The sequence below is a fragment of the Aotus nancymaae genome, unplaced genomic scaffold, assembly GCF_030222135.1.
Source record: "Aotus nancymaae isolate 86718 unplaced genomic scaffold, 86718_ANA_hifiasm-v0.15.2.pri h1tg000004l, whole genome shotgun sequence".
Taxonomy (NCBI): domain Eukaryota; kingdom Metazoa; phylum Chordata; class Mammalia; order Primates; family Aotidae; genus Aotus; species Aotus nancymaae.
In genome coordinates, this window is record NW_026988415.1 from 31,516,859 (window position 1) to 31,541,260 (window position 24,402).

The following is a 24,402-nucleotide window of genomic DNA, read 5'->3' on the forward strand; positions in this document are numbered from 1 at the left end:
TCAGGAGTACATGTGCAGATTTGCTATATAAGTAAACTCATGTCATGGGGGAATGGTGTACAGATTATTTCATGACCCAAGTACTAAGCCTAATACCCAATAGCTATTTGTTCTGCTCTTCTCCCTCCTCTCACCCTCCAATGTCTGGTAGTCCCCCGTGTCTGTTTTTCTTCTCTATGTGTCCATGTGTTCTCATCATATAACTCCCACCTATAAGTGGGAAAATGCAGTATAAAAGTTTCTTTTCCTGTGTTAGTTTACAAAGTATAATGGCCTCCAGCTCCATTCATTTTCCTGCAAAGGACATGATCTTGTTCTTTTTTATGGTGTTCAATACTTATTCAGATTTGACATAATATCCACCACTTTTTATTAATCATTGTTTATTATTTTCCTTTTATTCTGAAGTATAACATAAATTCATAAAAGAGTTTAATGAATAATTATAAACAAAAACCCGAGACCACCAACCCAAAGGTCAAGAAGAACATTTTCAGAACCCAGAAGCTCTCTTTATATTCTGTTCTTATCATTGCTTCATCTTTTCCTCTGACAGAAGTAAACTTTTTAGACTTTTGTAATATTTTTCCTGTTTTTTTTTAACAGTTCAGTTTCCAGTATATGTATCCATAAAGAATATTCATTTTGTCAAAATATATAACATATGTTATATCTATGAAATTATTACCAACATCAAGTTAATAAATGTATTCATTACCCCTAAAAGGTTCGTTGTAGCAGTTTTTAATACCTCCCTCTGGTACGTCTCTGCTCTTACCACCCCAGGCATCCTCTGTTCTGCCTTCTGTCACCATAAATTATTATTTTTTTACTTTCTAGAATTTTATATAAATGGAATAAGGTAGCATTGACTTGTTTTGTCTGTCATCTTTCATTCAGTGTAGTTATTTTGAGATTCATCTATGTTGTTGTATAATGCTGAAATATGCAGCCATTTCTTTTTATTGCTCAGTAGTATTCCATGGTATTGTATTGATGTATTAGATTTTATCTGTTCACTTGTTGATGGATGTTTGGTTCTTTTCCAGATTTTAGTTATTACAAGTAAAGCCAGTAGGAATATTTATGTACATGTTTTTGCATTAGCCTGTGATTTCATAAATATTGCATAAATATCTAGGTATGGAGTGGCTAGATGATTTGGTAAGTGTATGTTTAACATGTAAGGAACTACAAGCAGTGTATGAGAGCTCCTTTTCTTCCAAATATTGAACTGACTTGTGTCCCCTCTCCAAAAAACTTATGTTGAATACCTAACCCCCAATGTGACCATGTCTGAAGATATTCTTGTTTTTATATACTTTAAGTTCTGGGGTACATGAGCAGAATGTGCGGATTTGTTACATAGGTATACACGTGCCGTGGTGGTTTGCTGCATCCATCACCCCATCATCTACATTAGGTATTTTTTCTAATGCTATCACTCCCCTAGTCCCCAATCCCCTGCTATCACTCCCCTAATCCTCCCCCGACAGGCCCCAGTGTGTATTGTTTCCCTCCCTGTGTCCATGTGTTCTCATTGTTCAACACCCACTTATGAGTGAGAACATGCAGTGTTTGGTTTTCTGTTCTTGTGTCAGTTTGCTCAGAATAATAGTTTCCAGCTTCATCCATGTCCCTGCAAAGGACACGAACTCATCATTTTTTATGACTGCATAGTATTCCATGTTGTATATGTGCCACATTTCCTTTATTCAGTCTATCATTGATGGGCATTTGGATTGGTCCCAAGTCTTTGCTATTGTGAACAGTGCCACAGTAAATATACATGTGCATGTGTCTTTATAATAGAATGATTTATAATCCTCTGGTTATATACCCAGTAACAGGATTGCTGGCTCAAATGGTATTTCTATTTCTAGATTCTTGAGGAATCGCCATACTGTCTTCCAAAATGGTTGAACTAATTTAGCCTCCCACCAACAGTGCAAATACGTTCCTGTTTCTCCGAATCCTCTCAACAGAAGCATCTGTTATCTCCTGATTTTTTAATGATCACCATTCTAACTGGTGGGAGATGGTATCTCAATGTGGTTTTGATTTGCATTTCTGTAATGATCAGTGATGATGAACATTTTTTCATATATTTGTTGGCTGCATAAATGTCTTCTTTTTAAATGTGTCTTTTCATATCCTTTGTCCAGTTTTTGATGTTTTTTTGTTCTTGTAAATTTGTTTAAGTTCTTTGTAGATTCTGGATATTAGCCCTTTGTCAGATGGGTAGATTGCAAAATCTTTTTCCCATTCTTTTGGTTGCTGGTTCACTCCAATGATGGTTTCTTTTGATGTGTAGAAGCTCTTTAGTTTAACTAGATCCATGTGTCTATTTTAGCTTTTGTTGCCATTGCTTTTGGTGTTTTAGTCATGAAGTGCTTGCCCATGCCTATGTCCTGAATAATATTGCCTAGGTTTTCTTCTAGGGTTTTTATAGTGTTAGGTCTTATGTTTAAATCTTTAATCCATCTGGAGTTAATTTTTGTATAAGATGTAAGGAAGGGATCCAGTTTCAGCGTTCTGCATATGGCTAGCCAGTTTTCCCAACGCCATTTACTGAATAGATATTCTTTAGGAAGTAGTTAAGGTTAAATCATGTTATAAGGGTTAGGCTCTAATTCTAGAGGACTGTGGCTTTATAAGAAGCTGGAGAGAGATAATTTTCTTTCTCCCTTCACCTTATAAGGACACAGCAAAAGGATATCCCTGGGCAAACCAGGAAGAGACCCTTCATCAAAAACCAAACCCTGTTGAATTATTTTTCTTTCCCCTGATCTTGACCAATATTTGATATAGTCAAATATTTTAATTGTCAATTTACTTGTTTTAAGAAAACATCATATTATTTAGTTTACCTCTCCCTAAATATCACTGAAGTTAACCATTTTATCAAATGCACATTGGTAATTTATAAGACCCTTTTATTTGCTATTTCTGTGTTATTATTTGTGTGTATTGTTTTCTTATAGACTTGTAAGAATATATTACGTGGTTGAGATACTAACCTACTGCAAGTTACACTGGTTGCAAATATCATCTGCTAATCTGCAACTTTTTAAAATTTCTTATGTTTTAATTTTTTAATTCTTTTCTTCCAATGCATACTTTAGGTTCAGGGAGTACATGTGAAGATTTGATACATGGGTAAATTTTATGTCACCGGGGTTTGTGTGTCACTAGGGTTTGTATAATAATACAAATTATTTCATCACTCAGGTAGTGAGCATAATACCTGATAGGTAGTTTTTTGATCCTCACACTCCTCCCATCCTCCACCTTCAGGTAGGCCACAGTGTCCATTTTTCTTTCTTTGTGTCCTTGTTTACCCAATGATTAGCTCCCACTTATAAGTGAGAACACACAGTATTTGGTTTCCTGTTCCTGCATTAATTCATTTAGAATAAGGGCTTCTAATTGCAACCACGTTGCTGCAAAGGACAAGAGTTATGCTTTTTTATGAATGTGTTGTATTCTCTCTCTCTCTCTCTCTCTCTATCTATCTATCTATCTATCTATCTATATATATATATATATGTCACAATTCCTTTATCCAGTCCACCATTGATTGGCATTTAGGTTGTCTCTGTCATTGGGAATAGTGCTGCAGTGAATATGTGTGTGTATGTGTCTTTATGGTAGACATATTTCTTTGGGTATGTACCCAGTAATGAAATTGCTGGGTCAAAGGGTAGTTCTATTTTAAAGTATTTGAGAAAACACCAAACTGCTTTTCACTGTGGATAAAATGATCTACATTTCCAGCAGCAGTGTATTAGCATTACCTTTTCTCCTCAACCTTGCCAGCATCTGTTATTTTTTGACTTTTTTATAATAGCCATTCTGACTGGTGTGGGATGGTTTCTCATTGTGGTTTTGATTTTCCTGTCTCTAATTATTAGTGATGTTGAGCATTTTTTCATGATTGTTATCTGCATACATATCTTCTTTTGAAAAGTGTCTGTTTGTGTACTTTGCCCACTTTTTGAGAACATTCTTTGCTTTTCTCTTATAAATTTATTTAAGTTCCTTACAGATGCTGGATATTAGACCTTCATCCTATGCATAGATTGAAAAAACCATGAAAAGATTTACTGGCTACTCTGTGTCACATTGGCTACATTGGGTTCTTTCTGTCCTGGAAGGGGTCACCAGTTGTTATTCCAGGCATTGTTTGCTTTTCCTGCCTACTAAGTTTCAGCTAGCACCAATGTTCAGGAGCTTAAGAGAATGTTTCATCAAGTATGAGATTTGACATAATATTGCATCAGACCAAGGAACTTATTTCATAGCATCAAGAGTGCGAGAATGGCTCATGACCACAGAATTCACTGGTCATGTCACATGGTGTACAACAAAGAAGTTGCTACCCTTTAAGGGTGTTTTGACAACCTATCGAAGATACAGCTGACATGCCAGTACTGAAAATAAAAATTTGCAAAGATAACGATATTTTCTGCCAGGATCATGTTAGTCCATTTTCACACCACTGATAAAGGCATATGTGAGACTGGGCAATTTACAAAAGAAATAAGTTTAATTGAATTTATAATTCCACGTGGCTGGAGAAGGTCCAACAATCATGGAAGAAAGAGAAAGGCACTACTTACATGGTGGCAGCAAGAAAGAATGAGGAGGAAGCAAATGTGGAAACCCCTGTTAAACCCATCAGATCCTGTGGGACTTATTTACTATCATGAGAATAACATGGGAAAGACGAGCCCCCATGACTCAATTATCTCCCCCTGGGTCCCTCTCACAACATGTGGGGATTCTGGGACATACAATTCAAGTTGAGTTTCGGGTAGCGACACAGCCAAATCATATCATTCCACCCCGGCCTCTCCAAATCTCATGTCTTCACATTTCAAAATCAATCATGCCTTCCCACAGTCTCCCAAAGTCATAGCTCATGTCAACATTAACACTCCCACAGTCCCCCAAAGTCATAACTCATGTCAGCATTAACATAAAAGTCCACAGTCCAAAGTCTCATCTGAGATAAGGTAAGTTCCTTCTGCCTGTGAGCCTGGAAAATCAAAAGCAACTTAGTTACTTCCTAGATACAATGGGGGTACAGGTATTGGGTAATTACAGCTGTTCCAAATGGGAGAAATTGGCCAAAACACAGGTGTTATAGGGCCCATGTAAGTTTGAAATCCAGCAGGAAAGTCAAATTTTAAAGCTCTAAAATGATCTCCTTTGACTCCAGGTCTCACATCCAGGTTGGGCAGCTCCATCCCTGTGGCTTTGCAGGGTACAGCCTACCTCTTGTCTGCTTTCACAGGCTAGCATTGAGGGTCTGCAGCTTTTCTGGGCACATGGTGCAAACTGTTAGTGAATCTACCATTCTAGGGTCTGGAGGATGGTGGCCCTCTTCTCACAGCTCCACTAGAAAGTGCCCCAGTAGGAACTCTATGTTGGGGCTCCAACCCCACATTTCTCTTCTGCACTGCCCTAAGCAGAGGTTCTCCATGAGAGCCCCAACCCTGCAGCAAACTTCTGCCTGGGCATCCATGCATTTCCATACATCTGAAATCTAGACTGAGGTTCCCAAACCTCAATTCTTGACTTCTGTGTACCCACAGGCTCAACACCATGTGAAAGCTGCCAGGGTTTGAGATTTCCATCCCCTGAAGCTACAGCCCAAGCTGTACATTGGCCCCTTTCAGCCATGGCGGAAGCAGCTAGGACACATAGGGCACCAAGTCCCTAGGCTTTCCACAGAATGGGGACCCTAAGCTTGGCTCAAAAAACCAGTTTTTCCTTCTGGGACTTGAGCCTGTGATGGGAGGGGCTGCTGTGATGTTCTCTGATATGGCCTGGGAACACTTTCTTCATGGTCTTGCGGATTAACATTAGGCCCCTTGCTATTTATGCAACTTTCTGCAGCTGGCTTGAATTTCTTCCCAGAAAATGGGGTTTTGTTTTCTGCTTTATCATCAGGGTGCAAATTTTCTGAACTGTTATGCTATATTTCTCCTTTAAAATTGAATGCTTTTAACAGCACCCCAGTCACCTTTTCAATGCTTTGCTGCATAAAAATTTCTTCCACCAGATACCCTAAATCATCTCTCTCAAATTCAAAATTCCACAAATCTCTAGGGTAGGGGAAAAATGCCACCAGCGTCTTTGCTAAAACATAACAAGAGTCACCTTTGCTCTAGTTCCCAAGAAATTCCTTATCTTCATCTGAGACCACCTCAGCCTGGACCTTATTGTCCATATCACTGTCAGCATTTTGGGCAAAGCCATTCAACAAGTCTCTAGAGGGTTCCAAACTTTCCCACATTTTCCTGTCTTCTTAGCCCTCCAAATTATTCCAACCTCTGCCTGTTACCCAGTTCCAAAGTCACTTCCACATTTTTGGATATGCTTTCAACAAAACCCCACTCTACTGGTACCAATTTACTGTATTAGCCCATTTTCACACTGGTGATAAAGGTATACCAGAGACTTGGCAATTTATAAAAGAAAGAGGTTTAATTGGACTTACAATTCCATGTGACTGGAGGAGGTCCAACAATCATGACGGAAGGCAAAAGCCACTTCTTACATGGTGGTGGCAAGACAGAATGAGTAAGTTGAAACCCCTGATAAACCCATCAGATGTCATGAGACTTATTCACTATCATGAGAATAGCATGGGAAAGACTGGCTCCCATGATTAAATTACACCCCCCCATCACCTAGGTCCTCCCACAACATGGGGGAATTCTGGGAGATGTAATTCAAGTTGAGATTTTGGTGGGGACACAGCTGAACTATATCAAAAACTTAGTGTTTGTATTAGATAAAAAATATTTACTTGACACTTTGTCCCCAACAGGAAAAATACATGGATCTGTGAGCCAAAACCTGGAAGCAAGGGTGATTCCACTTACTATCAATTTAAAAAATCCACTGGGAGAGTCCCTGCTCCCAGTTTTCACAACTGTTGGATCTGAAGGGTTAGAGGTCCTGATTTCCAAAAGAGACATCCTTTTTTCTTACCAGAAGACACAGCAAAAATCCTATTTAATTATAATCTATGGCTGCTACCTGGGCACATCAGTCTCCTTTGGTCCAGGGTCCAGCAGGAAAGAATGAATCACCATCTTGGAGTAAGTGAGTCTGATCATCAGGGTGAGGTAGGGCTGTTCTTACACCATGGGGCAGAGAGGAATATGTATAAAATCCAGATTACCTGGACCTTACTGTTAGGTAAATCACCTACTTTAACAGAGGTAGTAGCTGAAGTTGTGGAATCTAGGGAGGAAGGCAATAATGAAAATTGATTGTGGCAGAAGCTATTGTCCATCCTGCTAACATTCCCTTTATAAGTATCTTCTGAGGAAAAGAAGTCCACCAGATTGCTAGAAGAGCTGTTGACTCAATATATATATAGAAAAGTATATCTACAAAGTACAATTTCTGGTAAACACAAAATGCATTGGTCAACTCCTGTTTTAAAGCTTAACTGGCTGCTCAGCTGTGAAGAATAGAATCAGCATTCAGCTTACAGCTGTTAGCTCCTCAGCTTCAGAAATTCACTTTGCCTGGGGTACAGCATTTCCAGGGATGCTCACATTCAGTGACTATGCCAGTTGCAGACATAAAGGCCTGGCCATTTCAGCCTACTGGGTGATGATTCTAAGGCAATACTCACTGCAGAGTATTGAGTTGGTTTGGTCAAGGGTTTAATGAGCCTTCATTGACATTTGACCTCTCTCTCTGTTCATCTCTGCCCCTTTTCCTTTATAGGTGTTCACAATAGCAAAGACTTGGAACCAACTCAAATGCCCATCAATGATAGACCGGATAAAGAAAATATGGCACATATATACCATGGAACACTATGCAGCCATAAAAAATGATGAGTTCATGTCCTTTGCAGGAACATGGATGAAGCTGGAAAACATCATTCTCAGAAAACTACCACAAGAACAGAAAACCATATACTGCATGTTCTCACTCATAAATGGGAGTTGAACAATGAGAACACACAGCAAGGAGAACATCACACACTGAGGCTTGTCAGGAACTGGGGGGCTAGGGGAGTAATAGCATTAGAAGAAATACCTAATGTAGATGACAGGTTGATGGGTGCAGCAAACTAACATGTCATGTGTATACCTATGTAACAAACCTGCACATTCTACACATGTACCCCAGAGCTTAAAGTATAATTAAAAAAAAGAATTTTCATTCTCACCTTATCTCTACCTACTTTTTTCTTCATGCGCCTTGTAAACCCTACAGTTAAACATGTTTATATTTTATCAATCCTTCTGGTGTTCCTTTTTTCTATCTACCTCTTCCCTAGTGCACTTTTCAGACACTACAGTTAAACACTTTTATGTTTTGTCAGTCCTAGTGTTCCTTTATGTGAATATACTGAAATACAAATATGTATTTTAATTATCATTTCTTAAACAAAATGTAGCCTCTATATAATTTATATGGTTTGGATACGTGTCCCTACGCAAATCTCATGTTTAAATGTAACCCCCAATGCTTGAGGTACAGCCTCGTGGGAGGATATTGCATCATGGGGGTTGTTTCTCAAGGTTTAACACTATCCCCATTTGGTGTCATTAATAGTGAGTTCTTGTGAGATCTGGTTGTTTAAAAGTATGTTAAAAAATAAAGTATCCTCCCACTCTCTCTTTCTCCTGTTCCAGCCATGTAAGAAGTGCCTGCTTTCCCTTTGCCTTCCACCATGATTGTAAGTTTCCTGAGTCTTCCGTAGAAGCAGAAGCCACTATGCTTCCTACACAGCCTATAGAAACATGAGAATTAAGACTTCTTTTCTTTATATAATACCCAGTCTTAGATATTTTTTATAGCACTGTAAGAATGGATTAATACGGTAGTAAAGCATGTACTTTCCTTTTTAATTTAATGTATAGTGTGGATCATTCCATATCATTACAAACAAAACTTTCTCACTTTTTAACTTGCATAATATATGATCGTGTGGCTGCACCACACCTACTGATGGACACTAATTATTTCCAGTATTTAATTATTGCAAACAATTCTTGAAAGTATAGTCTCATATATATATATATATGTGTGTGTGTGTGTGTGTGCGCGCGCGTATGTGTGTATATATATATATGGCATTTCTTTCTTGTGTAGGCATAACTATAGCATTAACTACTGAAATAGAATTTCTAGGTCAACAGGTAAAACATTTGTAATTTTGGTAGCTGTTACTAAATTATCCTCTATAGATATTGAATAATATTCCATTCTCGAAAACAATACATTTTGAGACTGCTTGTTTTCTCACAGCCTGAAAATGTTGAAAGAAATCTATCAGTTTTAATAAAAGGTAGTCTAGGTTGCAGTACTAGTAGCAGTGCTGGAGAGAAAAATGATGCATATTCTAGCCAGGAATTATTCTTCCTGGTCCTGAGGAGAATAAGAAAATTTTTAAAATATGGGATACATGGTTTGCACATAAAGAACAACAATTTTCTCATGCTGTGGAAGCAAAGGAATTGAGATGTACTCTGTCAGAAGTTTAATTTAACTCTGAGAAGAAAAGACCAGAAATTGATTACTGTTTAGTGATCAATTATATAGTGAGATAAGTGCTGTGAATTTATTTTATTTGTAGTGTTTGCTGCTATTGCTTAACACACATTTTATAACCACATTCTCTGCTAAGCTAGGTTGGATAATTTAATTGATCATAGTTGGAGTTAGAAAATAAAATGGAGGTGACTTTTGAGCCTAATTAGTATGAAGAAATGTGCATTTGGCTGATGTTTCCATGTTGATGTGTATATGTCATTAGTGAATATACTGTAGCAGGATTCAGTGTTGTGAGTCTGACCAATACATCTACTTCCTCACGAGGTCTGACCAAGAAAGGTAATCACCTCTTTCTTTTTAAAACTCCTTCTTCTCCTGGTTGTAGATCTACTTATTTTTCCAGGGTCTCCTATACTCTTTCAAATCAATTTCACTCTCTCTCTCTAATTTCTATTCCTCTAACCCCTCTAACCCCTCTAAATATTTATATCCTCTAGGAGTTTTCAACTTTCTTCCCTTCTCACTTTCACATTTCACTGGAAATTGTTTCCTTTCCTTTCTCCCACTTGGATACTAAATGCTTTATCTTTAGGCACATTTCTAAACCTATATATCAACCTGGTTATACCACAGCCTGTCCCAAACTGAATTCATTAACCCTTTCAAATTTCTGTTAAGTTCTTTTTTCTTGATAAACTTGGAAACCTGGAAGTCACATTTAGTATTTGTTTCTCTGACATCACCATATTTGATCAGTTACAAAGTCTTGATGATGAATATTTCATAACCTGCCTTTTCCATTTCCACTGCCTCTACCCTATATAGACTCTTATCCTGTCTAGCAAATGTGCTGAAAGAGCTTCCTGGCCCTAGTATCTGCTATCTACCCATTACTATCCCCCACCCTAGAATACACTCTCCACTTTGTTGCCAAAGTAATCTTTCTAAAACAAATTTGAGCATGCCCACTTTCTAAACAAGAGACTCCAATGTTGCCCTATTGCTGACAGAACAATGTCTAAAGTTCTCAGTTGATCATCGAAGGCCTTAATTATTTGCCCCAGTCTGCCTTTTCACCTCTGTCTCTTGCCATTTTTCCATACTAGAATGAAAGTGTCATAAAACAGAACAGAGACCATGTCTGTCACGTTCATTTTTGCCACTCTGGTGCCAGAACAGGGTCTGGAACATATAGGGACACAGGAAATATTTGTTGAATAAAAGCTTTTGTTTTTTCAGAGAGATGTTGAGAAGGGGATTATGCTTTGACATATCTAAGTCTTCTTTCTTGTCATTCTATTTGCTTGAAATACTCTTCCTCGTATATTTTTCTTCAATTTCAAGAACTAGATCAAATGTTATACTTTATTTAATTCTAACAAATACTGCTACCAAACTGAGAATTAATTCTTCTCTTTTCTGTTTTTCCATAGCCCATTTCTATACAGTCTTTTGCTTTTACACTAGAATGTAAGTTATCTAAGGGCAGTAATCCTATCTCTCCTAACTGCCTTCCCAACTGCCAGCTATTCAATACATTTAAAAGCAGGTAATTTCAGTGTGTTGGCATGAAAAAATCCATGTTCGTAAAATTGTATTACAAATTAAAAGTCAGGTTTAAAAAAATCTTAATCAATTACATGCTGTTGTTGGTCTGATATCTCTATTTTCTTGCAGGCTTTCACATGGAAGCCACCTACAGCATATGGGCCTCTTTCTGATCCTTTCACATAGTTCACTACTTCTCAGAAGCAGCAATAAAGTAGCAAATTCTTCTCATACTGCCATCTCACTGACACTTCTTTCATCATCACTGTCATCTCTCATTGCAGTAGAAAATGGGCCCCAGCTACTAAGAAATCATGTATTTAGATTAGTCCCACTCAGGTGATCTAGGATAGTCTTTGCATTTTAAATTTCACAGCTTGATTGCATCTAAAGAGTCTATTTTGTCATGTCATCTGATATGGTTTGACTCTGTGTCCTCACCCAAATTTCATCTTGAATTGTACTCCTATAATTCCCACATATTGTGGGAGGGATCTGGTGGGAGATAATTGAATCATAAAGCAGTTTCTCCCATACCATTCTCATGGTAGTGAATAAGTCTCACGAGATATGATGGTTTGATAAGGGGAAACATGTTTTGCTTGGCTCTCACTCTCTCTTTGCCTGCTGCCATTCATGTAAGATGTGACTTGCTCTTCCTTGCCTACCACCATGATTGTGAGGCTTCCTCAGCCATGTAGAACTGTAAGTCCAATTAAACCTCTTCCTTTTGTAAATTGCCCAGTCTCAGGTATGTCTTTCTCATGAGCATGAAAACAGACTAATATAGTAAATTGTTACTAGGAGTGGGGTGTTATTGAAAAGATACTCGAAAACATGAAACGTACTTTGAAACTGGACAGGAACAGATTGGAAAATTTTGGAGGACTCAGAAGAAGATGGGAAAATGTGAGAAAGTGTGGAACTTCCTAGAGACTTGTTGAGTGGCTTTGATGAAAAGCCTGATAGAAATATGTACAATAAGGTCCAAGCTGAGGTGGTTTCAGATGGAGATGAGGAAATTGTTGAGAACTGGAGTAAAGTTGATGCTTGTTATGCTCTAGCAAAGAGACTGGTAGCATTTTGCCCCTGCTCTAGAGATTTGTGGAATTCTGAACTTGACAGAAATAATTTAGAGTATCTGGCAGAAGATATTGCTAAGCAGCAAAGCATTCAAGATGTGACATGGGTACTGTTAAGGGCATTCAGTTTTATAAGGGAATCAGAGCATAAAAGTTTAGAAAATTTGCAGTCTCACAATGTGATCCAAAAGAAAATCCCATTTTCTAAGAAGAAATGGAAGTCTACTGCAGAAATTTGCATAAGTAACGAAGAGCCAAATGTTAATCCCCAAGACAATGGAGAAAATGTCTCCAGGGTATGTCAGATGTTTTCATGGCAGCCCCTCCCATTACAGGCCAGGATGCTTAGGAGAAAAAAATGGTATCATGGGCCAGGTCCAGGGTCCCCTTTCTGTTTGCAGTCTAGGGACTTGGTGCCCTGTGTCCCAGCTGCTTCAGCCATGACTACAAGTGGCCAAGTTATAGCTCAGACCATGGCTTCAGAGAGTGGAAGCCCCAAGCCTTGGCAGCTTCCATGTGGTCATGAGCCTGTGGGTGCACAGAAGTCAAGAATTGAGATTTGGAAACCTCTGCCTGGATTTCAGAGGATGTATGGAAAAGCCTGGATGTCTAGACAGCAGTTTTCTGCAAGGGCAGGGCTCTCATGGAAAACATCTATTAAGACAATGCAGAAGGGAAATGTGGGGTTGAAGCCCACACACAGAGTCCCTACTGGGGCACCACTTAGTAGAGCAGTGAGAAGATAGCCACCATCCTCCAGACTCCAGGATGGTAGATCCACCAACACCTTGCACTGTGTGCCTGGAAAAGCCACGACACTCAATACCAGCCCATGAAAGCAGCCAGAAGGAAGACTGTACCCTGCAGAGCCACAGGGCCAGAGCTGCCCAAGACCATGGGAACCTACATCTTGCATCAGTGTGACCCAGATCTGAGAAATGGAGTCAAAGGAGGTCATTTTGGGGCTTTAAGATTTGAGTGTCCCACTGGATTTCAAACTTTCATGAGGCCTGTACTCCTTTGTTTTGGCCAACTTCTTTCATTTGGAATGGCTATATATACCCAATGTCCATACCCTCATTGTATCTAGGAAGTAACTTACTTGCGCTTCATTTTACAGGCTCCTAACCGAAAGGGACTTGCCTTGTAACAGATGAGACATTAGACTGTGGACTTTTGAGTTAATGCTGAAATGAGTTAAGACTTTGGGGGACTGTTGGGAATGCATGATTGATTTTGAAATGTAAAGACATGAGATTTGGCAGGGACCAGGGGCAGAATGATGTGATTTGGCTCTGAGTCCCCACTCAAATCTCATCTTGAATTGTACTCCCATAATTCCCACATGCGACTGGCTGCAATTTAACTGAACATTTCTCTGTAAAATATGTGTGTGTGTGTGTGTGTGTGTGTGTTCAAAATTGCATCAATTACTTGACCAAGATTTGGAAATGTGTAAATATTGAAGTGAGATGATCACTAAGAGTATTGATTAGGGGGAAAAACCTAATTGATGTTCCCATCTCTGTGTCCATGTGTTCTCATTGTTCAACATCCACCAAAACTTAAAGTATAATTAAAAAAATACAAAAAAAAAACCCTGTCTAAGTTACTTTTAACTTATGTTTCTGATATAATTTGGATATGTGTCCCTGCCAAAATTTCATGTTGAATTGTAATCTCCAAAGCTGGAGGTGGAGCCTGGTGGGAGATGCTTGGAACATGGAGATAGATCCCTTTTAAATGGCTTGGACCATTCTCTTTGTGACAACTGAGATATCGTTCTGAATTCACATGAGATTTGGTTGTTTAAAAGTGTATCGCACCTCCCTACCTCATACTTGCTCTCTTGCTCCTGCTTTCACCATGCGATGTGCCTGTTCCCCCTTTGCCTTCCACTCTGAATGGAGCTTCCTGAAGACTCTCCAAAAGCAGATGCCCCTATGCTTCCTGTATAGCCTGCATAACCACGAGTCAGTAAAACCTGTTTTCTTAAAAATTACACATTCTTGGGAATTTTTTATAGCAGTGCAAGAATGGTCTAATACAGTTTCCTTATGGTTTCAACGGGCTTGTGGCTGGCAGTTTTAGGTGGAGTGTCAGCTGTGGATGAAGAGGAAAAGTGAGCTTGTCATTGGTATTCTCCCTAAGTTTGTACTATCCTTGTAAAATTATTGACACAACACTTGGTACTGCTTCCCTAGTCCAGCTACCTCCCCACCCAATTTGTTAGAGGACACTTATGAAAAAATATATAAATTAAATGAATACTTCTAGAAGTTTGAAGAAAATGTTTTCTTTAGAGATAAAGCAAAACATAGGGAATGTTTTAACATAATATGGGTCATAGCTGGCATTACTTTTTGAGTGTGCAAAACCTGGCTCACAACCTTATAGACATCAAAATCAGATGCTGTCAACTCATCAGAAGACATTTTTCTCTCAGTTTCTGGATCTGACATGCCAATCAATGTGGCCTATATGCTCAAGAAAGAATGACTTCTAGATTAAAGTGCTCTGTTCATGGATCCCTGCACAAAGAAAGTGCTGAAGAAATGAAAGTTCAAGTGTCTATTCCTAGTTCAGTCAGATTCTCTTATAATTTGACAACAGAAATGCTACAGGAAGTTCACAACTCTGGGTTACTGAGCTGAAATAGCATGTAAACTTAATGGCTGAACCTTATGACCCTTTGTAATCTTATGTGTGAACCATAAAAGCCAATATGCAGAAACAGAAAAATGAAATTTTGCAAAGAGAAGCAGAAGTAAGAGAAAATTTATAGCCCCTAAAATATAGTAAGTAATTTTAGTTTTTTAATTTCCAGTTTTAGTCCTTGTGTGGCCCCTATTCTTCTCTTGGTTATCAATTGAATTGACAACTGTAGTCATATAATATGTTTCCCTTTTAATAGATATGTTTGTGTGCAATAAAAATATTTGACTAGAATATAAATAGGATCACATTATTTAAAGTCATAAAATCTGCTGCAGTAATATAATACCTGTAGTCAGTATATTGTATACCGTTTTAGATGACCATGAGAATTATTCATGAAATACTTTAGAGATGGAGAAACTGAGACCCAAGGAAGTTATGTAATCCATCCAATGTTATATATGTAGCAATGTACTTGAGACAAAACATGAACTGAAGTAACCTTACTTCAGAGCCTATGTAGTGTATTATACACTATGATATACAACTAGTACCTCTCCTTTGTAGTCTGAGTTCATTCTTTTCTGCTCCATTCTCTGATTGTGTCCTTTAACTTTATTTTATCTTTACATCTTAAATAATATCTTCTCTCACTATCCACCTGTTGAAAGAAATACTTTTGCCCTCACTACCTGTGTTGGTAAAATTGGGGCCCAAAGTTGTGATAAGATAGATATACACTGCTTGAGCTCAGCAACAAGGACATGTTGGAATAATAATATACCAAATGTCACAGTTGATTTCTGAAATAAATCAGCTGGTTTCTGAATGTGTTCTTGACCTCCACAAAGTGAAAATATTTTCCTTCTCATCAATTAAATTTAGCCTTTGATAATATTCTGGCATCTCTATTTTAGCCTCTGCTTGAACTAAAGGTTGTATCTGTCAAAAAAGTCCTCAGAAGGATGCTGTCATTTGTCTCTGAGGATCAAATTTTAAAGCTCAGCTGCCCCAGTATTGATTTTCTTAGTTCAGAATGGGTTATATTTACACAAGAAGGCTGAATTAAGTGACAATGGCCCTACCTAAGAGAGTAAATAGCCTCTTGGGCCAGAATTCATCTTCCTTCACTTCCTCCTGTATCACAAAGCTTCATGATCTGTTCTTTCTCCAGTATTCCAATATTCTCTATTGAGTTAATGGCATCAACATCCATAGAGTTTTTCTTTTCTTTATTTGCCCCACTTCTAGGTTCAATCACATAGTCTAACTAATTTTACTTTCAAAATATATGTCTTCAATTCATCCATTTGCCTCCACAACCCCCTACCATTTATCATCATCCTAGAACAAATCACCACTTTATCTTTTTTGGATGTATTGCCATAGCTTCTTAACTCTTCTACTTGCTTCCACTCTTTCCTCCTTCAGAAACATTCAACACACAGTAGCAGTTCACTTTAAAAGAAGTAAATATGAATATTCATTTTAATGTGGTACTTTAACCTTTTATTAAAATTGTGACAGTAATAAGTAAAAACATGTCCTGAGATGGATAAGAGCTTATAAAAGATTGTAAGTACAGCCAGTGTAACTAGAATGCAATTAAAGAAAGAATGCCATAGCATATAGTTTTAGAGGTATACAATTGCCAATCCATGCAGGGTCTTGAGGCCATAATAAACAGCTCATATCTTATTCAGTTTTATTTATAGAAGAAGCACCTATGCCAAAAGAAGTATAAATAAATTTCTGTGGTCAGTGGTAGAAGTAGTAGCAAGAATATTCCTTACCATATGGTAGGGGGCAGCTCAATTTCATTATTTGCCTGTTCTTCTGAATGCTGTCTCTGTAGGAGACAAATAATGACAGGGAATTCTTCATGCAGAAACACTTTTTTTCTTATATTCTAAGTGCCTAACACAGAGAACCACACACACACAAAAATGAACAAGCAGGATAAATGAATAAATAAATGTTTAAGGGCATGGGTTCGGGAATCAAACTCCCTAAGTCTAAATATCAAATCTATTGTTTACTGCAGTGTGACTTTGCACAAGTTAACTTTATTTTCTTACATTATTTTTCTCTTCATTAAAATGAGAATAATGACAATACCTACATCAAAGAATGTCTTAAGCATATAATTAGATAGCACATGAAAAAATGCCTAATATACTATTGAGCACATTATAAGCACTCAAAAGATGTCAACTAAATAAGACAGGACACAAACAGATGGAGAAACATTCCATGCTCATGGTTAGGAAAAATCAATATCGTGAAAATAGCCATACTGCCCAAAGTAATCTATAGATTCAATGCTACCCCCATCAAGCTACCAATGACCTTCTTCACAGAACTGGAAAAAACCACCTTAAACTTCATATGGAAACAAAAGAGAGCCCGCATAGCCAAGTCAATTCTAAGCAAAAAGAAAAAAGTGAGAGGCATCACACTACTGGACTTCAAACTATATTACAAAGCTACAGTAATCAAAACAGCATGGTACTGGTACCAAAACAGAGATATAGACCAATGGAACAGAACAGAGGCCTTGGAGGCAACACAACATATCTACAAACATCCAATCTTTGACAAACCCTACAAAAACAAGCAATGGGGAAAGGATTCCCTGTTTAATAAATGGTGTTGGGAAAACTGGCTAGCCATGTGCAGAAAGCAGAAACTGGACCCCTTTCTGACACCTTACACTAAAATTAACTCCAGATGGATTAAAGACTTAAACATAAGACCTAACACCATAAAAACACTAGAAGAAAATCTAGGCAAAACCATTCAAGACATAGGCGTAGTCAAGGACTTCATGACCAAAACACCAAAAGTGTTGGCAACAAAAGCCAAAATAGACAAATGGGACCTAATCAAACTCCACAGCTTCTGCAAGGCAAAAGAAACAGTCAATAGAGTGAATCGGCAACCAACAGAATGGGAAAAAATTTTTGCAGTCTACCCATCTGACAAAGGGCTGATATCCAGAATTTACCAAGAACTAAAACAGATTTACAAGAAAAAAACAAGCCCATTCAAAAGTGGGTGAAGGATATGAACAGACACTTTACAAAAGAAGACATACATGAGGCCAACAAACATATGAAAAAATGCTCATCATCACTGGTCATTAGAGAAATGCAAATCAAAACTACTTTGAGATACCATCTCACGCCAGTTAGAATGACGATCATTAAAAAATCTGGAGACAACAGATGCTGGAGAGGATGTGGAGAAATAGGAACACTTTTACACTGTTGGTGGGAGTGTAAATTAGTTCAACCATTGTGGAAGACAGTGTGGCAATTCCTCAAGGACCTAGAAATAGAAATTCCATTTGACCCAGCAATCCCATTACTGGGTATATATCCAAAGGATTATAAATCGTTCTACCATAAGGACACATGCACACGAATGTTCATTGCAGCACAGTTTACAATAGCAAAGACCTGGAACCAACCCAAATACCCATCAATGATAGACTGGACAGGAAAAATGTGGCACATATACACCATGGAATATTATGCAGCCATCAAAAATGATGAGTTCGCGTCCTTTGTAGGGACATGGATGAACCTGGAAACCATCATTCTCAGCAAACTGACACAAGAACACAAAATCAAACACCTCATATTCTCACTCATAGACGAGTGTTGAACAAAGGGAACACATGGACACAGTGGGGAAACACCATACACTGGGGTCTGTTGGGGGGAAATAGAGGAGGGACAGCAGGGGGTGGGGAGTTGGGGAGAGATAGCATGGGGAGAAATGCCAGAAATATGTGAAGGGGAAGAAGGCAGCAAATCACATTGCCACGTGTGTACCTATGCAACAATCTTGCATGTTCTTCACGTGTACCCCAAAACCTAAAATGCAATAATAAAAAAATAAAAATAATAGAAAAAAGAAAAAGAACAAAAGGGCACTTTCAACCATAAATGCAGACCCTGTGGCACAAACTGGAGATATTATGGAGGTAGCTGCTATGGATTCTTCAAGCACAACTTGACATGGGAAGACAGTAAGTAGTACTGGATTGACATGAAGTCTACTCTCCTGAAGACTGACAACAAGAACATTCCAGTTTTATCATAAAGCTTTGTCTTTACATCATTACCAAGAGCTGTGGAGGGATTCTGACCATCGTGTTTATTTATGTTTACAAGAGGAATACATCAAAGCCAGGACTGTTTAATTCATTGAGTTGGATTATCCCATCAGAACTCGAATGAGGTCTGGAAGTGGGAGATGGCTCAGTTCTCTCAAAAAATATGTTTGAGCTTTCTGAAGATGGAAAAGGAAATATGAATAGTGCCTATTTTCATAATGGAAAAATGCATCTTACCTTCTGTAAGAACAAACATTATTTAATGTGTGAGAGGAGGGCTGGCATGGCCAATGTGGACCAACTACCTTAATGCAAACAGATGGGCAGGATATCACAGATAAAGGCTTTATTGCACAATAAAAATTCTGATTGAATAAAGCAAAAAAAATACATAAAATAAAATAAAAAGAATAAACTCTCATTTTTGCACTAATTGGTTTTTCTCTAGCAGAACTTCAAGGTCATGAATCTCTAACCTAAAGGAAAAGAGAACAGCCTTTGCATCCATTGTTTGGCAGTTTTATAAAAGACACATACTGTGTAGAAGAGACATACAGCCTCTGTCAATTGCACAAACCAATAAACACACCTTTATTGCTAATTACCATTTTCTTTTTGTGCTACTGTTTGCCAAATGGCATTGAAAGCTGAAGCACAGATGCTCATTAACATCCTTCTTGATTTACTGAAAATTCAATGCTGACAGTTTAATAAGCTTAGGACTCAATCCAAAGAATATTTGTCATCACATTTTTGGGGAAGTGCCTTTTCTTACCTCTTGAACTTAACAGCTTGTCCAATTTTGTAATAACCATTCCAATGATATGAGTGTTTTGAATTTATATTCCATAGTTTTAATTAAGAGATCAAAATATATCTCCCCAATACTTCAGCTTACCTTCACAATACTCTCATTTTATAGACCTCCTTTTTATAAGGGGAAATGTCATTTGGATTTGGCAAAATGATGTTTAAATTTATTGGATCTATCTATAGCTGAATATAGAATACAAGACACACTGATTTCCTTGTCTGAAGGACAAGAGATTTCTTAAAAATATAGCTTTACTAGGAGGGGCCAAGATGGCTGATTAGAAGCAATTATGATATGTGGCTCTCAAGGAGAAAAATGAAAATAGTAAATTCAGCACCTTCAACTGAAATATACAGGTTCTTATGTTGGCACTGACTAGGCAGATGGCTTGACCAGTAGAGAATGAAGAAAAGCAGGATGGGGTGATGGCTAATCCAGCAGTGGTGCAGAGTGAAATGAATCACCACCCCCAGCCAAGGGCAGCTGTGAGTGATTGTGCAACCCCACCCTGGAAACCACACTTCTCCCATGGATATTTGCAACCAGATGATTAGAAGATTCCCCTCGTGATCCCATGCCACCAAGGCCTTGGGTCCTATATGCAGAGCTGTACAGAGTCTTGTAAGAGCAATCACTCAGGCTCACACAGATACCCAAAAGTTTTACAGACTCTGGCTCCAGGAATCCCAACAAGGCAGGAGATCCATCCATATACTCCCCTAGGAAGGGGACTGAAATCAGGGAACCAAGCAGTGTCATTCTCTGGGCCCCACTTTCATGGCACCTCACAAGTTAAAACCCACTGGCTTGGAATTCCAACGAGGCGGTGCAACACATCATCACTGGTCATTAGAGAAATGTAAATTAAAACCACATTGAGATAACATCTCACACCAGTTAGAATGGCAATCATTAAAAAATCAGGAGACAACAGATGCTGGAGAGGATATAGAGAAATAGGAACACATTTACACTGCTGGTGGGAGTGTAAATTAGTTCAACCATTGTGGAAGATAGTGCAGTGATTCCTCAAGGTTCTAGAACTAGAAATACAATTTGACCCAGCAATCCCATTACTGGGTATATACCCAAATGATTATCAATCATTCTATTATAAAGATACATGCACACGTATGTTTATCACAGCACTGTTCACAATAACAAAGACTTGGGACCAACCCATATGCCCATGAATGATAGATTGGTTAGAGAAAATGTGGGACATATACACCATGGAATACTATGCAGCCATAAAAAAGGATAAGTTCATGTCCTTTGTAAGGACATGGATAAAGTGGAAACCATCATTCTCAGCAAACTGACACAAGAACAGAAAACCAAACACTGCATGTTCTCATTCATAAGTGGGTGTTGAACAATGAGAACACAAGGATACAGGGAGGGGAACATCACGCACCAACCCTGTCAGGGGGTAGGGGGCTAGGGGAGGGATAGCAAGGGGTGGGGGCATTGGGGAGAAATAGCATTAGGAGAAATACCTAAGGTAGATGATGGAGTGATGGATGCAGCAAACCACCATGGCATGTGTATACCTATGTAAAAAATCTGCACATTCTGCACATGTACCCCACAACTTAAAGTATAATAAATAAAGAGAATAATCAAATAAATACAATTAGCAGTAATACAAACGGACTTCACATAAATACAAATAATCAACACATTTAGGCACATAAAACATAAAGTTTAGAAGACATCAATAAATTCCTGAACACATACACCTTCCCAAGATTGAAGCAGGGAGAAATTGAATGCTTGAATATATGAATAATGAGTTCTGAAATAGAGGAAGTAATAAATAGCCTACTAACAGCAACAACAAAAAATACCCAGGACCAGAGATATTTAAAGCTGAATTCTACCGCAGGTACAAAGAAGAGCGGGGACAATTTCAACTGAAACTATTCCAAAAAATTGGAAAGGAGACACTCCTACCTAACTCATTTTATGAGGCCAGCATCATCCTAGTACCAAAACCTGTCAGAGACACAAAAATAGAAAACTTCAGGCCAATATCCCTGATGAACATCGATGCAAAAATCCTCAATTAAATACTGGCAAGATGATTGCAGCAGCACATTAAAAAGCTTATCCGCCACAATCAAGTCAGCTTCATCCCTGAGATTCCAGATTGGTTCAACATACACAAATCAATATATGTAATTCATCACATATACAGGACTAAAGACAAAAAAAAATGATTATCTCAATAGATGCAGAAAAGGCCTTTGTTAAATTTAACATACCCTCATGTTAAAAACTCTCCACAAACTAGGTATTGAAGGAATATACCTCAAAATAATAAGAGCTCTATATGACAAACCCACAGCCAATGTCATACTGAATGAGCAAAAGCTGGAAGCATTCCCCTTGAAAACTGGCACAAGACAGTAATGTCCTCTCTCACCAATTCCTTTTCATCATAGTATTGGAAGTTCTAACTAGGACTATCAGGCAAGAAAAAGAAATAAAGCATATTCCAATAGGGAGAGAAGTCAAACTGTATCTGTTTGCAGATTACATGATCCTACATCTAGAAAACCCCATTGTCTTAGCTCAACAACTCTTTAAGCTTATAAGCAACTTCATCAAAATCTCACGATATAAAATCAATGTGCAAAAATCAGGAGCATTCCTACACACCAACAACAGACAAGCAGAGAGCCAAATAATGAATGAACACTCATTCACAATTGCCACAAAAAGAATAAAATACCTAGAAATACAGCTAACAAGGAAAATGAAGGACCACTTCAAGAATAACAACAAACCACTGCTCAAAGAAATCAGGAGGAACACAAACAAGAAGAAAAATTTTCTATGCTCATGGAGAGAAAAAAATAGTATTGTGAAAATTGCCATAGTGCCCAAACTAATTTATAGATTCAATGTTATTCCAATTAAACTACCATTGACATTCTTCACAGAATTAGAAAAACTATTTTAAAATTTACATGGAACAGAAATAGAGCCCAAATAGCCAAGACAATCCTTAGCAAAAATTACAAAGCTGGAGGCATCATGCTACCTGGCTTCAAACCATAATACCAGGTTACAGTAACCAAAGCAGCACAGTACTGGTACAAAAACAGACACATAGACCAATGGAACAGAATAGTAGAGAATTCAGAAATAATACCACACACCTAAAACCATCTGATATTTTACAAACCTTATCAAAACAAGCAATGGAAAAAGATTTCCTATTTAGTAATTGGTACTGGGAGAACTGGCTAGTCATATACAGAAAACTGAAACTGGACCCCTTCTTTGTATTGTGCCAGTTTTCAAAAGAAAAGCTTCAAGCTTTTGTCCATTCAGTATGATATTGGCTATCAGTTTGTCATACAAAGCTCTTATTATATTGAGACATATTCTTTCAATACCTAGTTTATTGAGAGTTCTTAATATAAAGGGATGTTGAATTTTATCAAAGGCCTAAAGATGGATTAAATATTTAAATGTGAAATCCAAAACTACAAAAAACCTTAAAGAAAATCTAGGTAATATCATTTAGGATATAGACATGGGCAAAGATTTCATGATGAAAACACCAAAAGTAATTGCAACAAAAACAAAATTGACAAAAGGAATCTAAACTGAAGAACTGCTGTACAGCAACAACAAAAATCTATCATCAAAGTAAAGAGACATTCTACAGAATGTAAGAAAATTTTTGCAATTATCCATCTGACAAAGATCTAATATCCAGAGTCTATAAGAAACGTAAACAAATTTACAAGAAAAAAAAACCATTAAAAAGTAGGCAAAGACATGAACAGACACTTCTCAAAATAAGACATTCATACGGCCACAAACACATGGAAAAAAAGCTCAACATCACTGATCATTTGAGAAATGCAAATCAAAACCAGAATAAGATACCCTCTCACACCAGTCATAATGGCAATTATTACAAAGTCAAATACAACAGATGCTGGTGACGTTGCAGAGAAGAAGGAACAGTTTTAAAATGTAAATCAATTCAACCATTGTGGAAGACAGTGTGGTTATTTCTCAAAGATCTAGAGGCAGAAATACCATTTGACCCAGCAATCCCATTACTGGATATATACCGAAAGGAATATAAATCATTCTATTATAAGGATACATGCGTGTGTATGTTAATTACAGCACTATTCACAATAGCATAAATCTGCAATTAACCCAAATACCCATCAGTAATAGACTGGATAAACAAAGTGTGATGCATATACACTGTGAAATAACATGCAGCCATAAAAAGGAATGAGAGAGCATGTCCTTTGCAGGCACATGGATGGACCGGAAAGCCGTTATTGTCAACAAACTAACACAGGAACAGAAAACCAAACAATGCATGTTCTCACTTATAAGTGAGAGCAGAACAATGAGAACACATGAACACATGGTGTAGAACAACTCACATTGGGGCCTGTCAGGGAAGGGTGAGGGAGGGAGAGCAGCAGGAAGAATAGCTAACGGATGCTGGGCTTAATACCAAGGTGATGGATTGATCTCTTCAGCAAAACACCACAGCATATGTTTACCTATGTGACAAACTGGCATATCCTGCGTATGTACCCCAAAAGTTGGAATAAGTGTTGAAGGAAAATAAAATTGTGGTTTTACCTACGTAT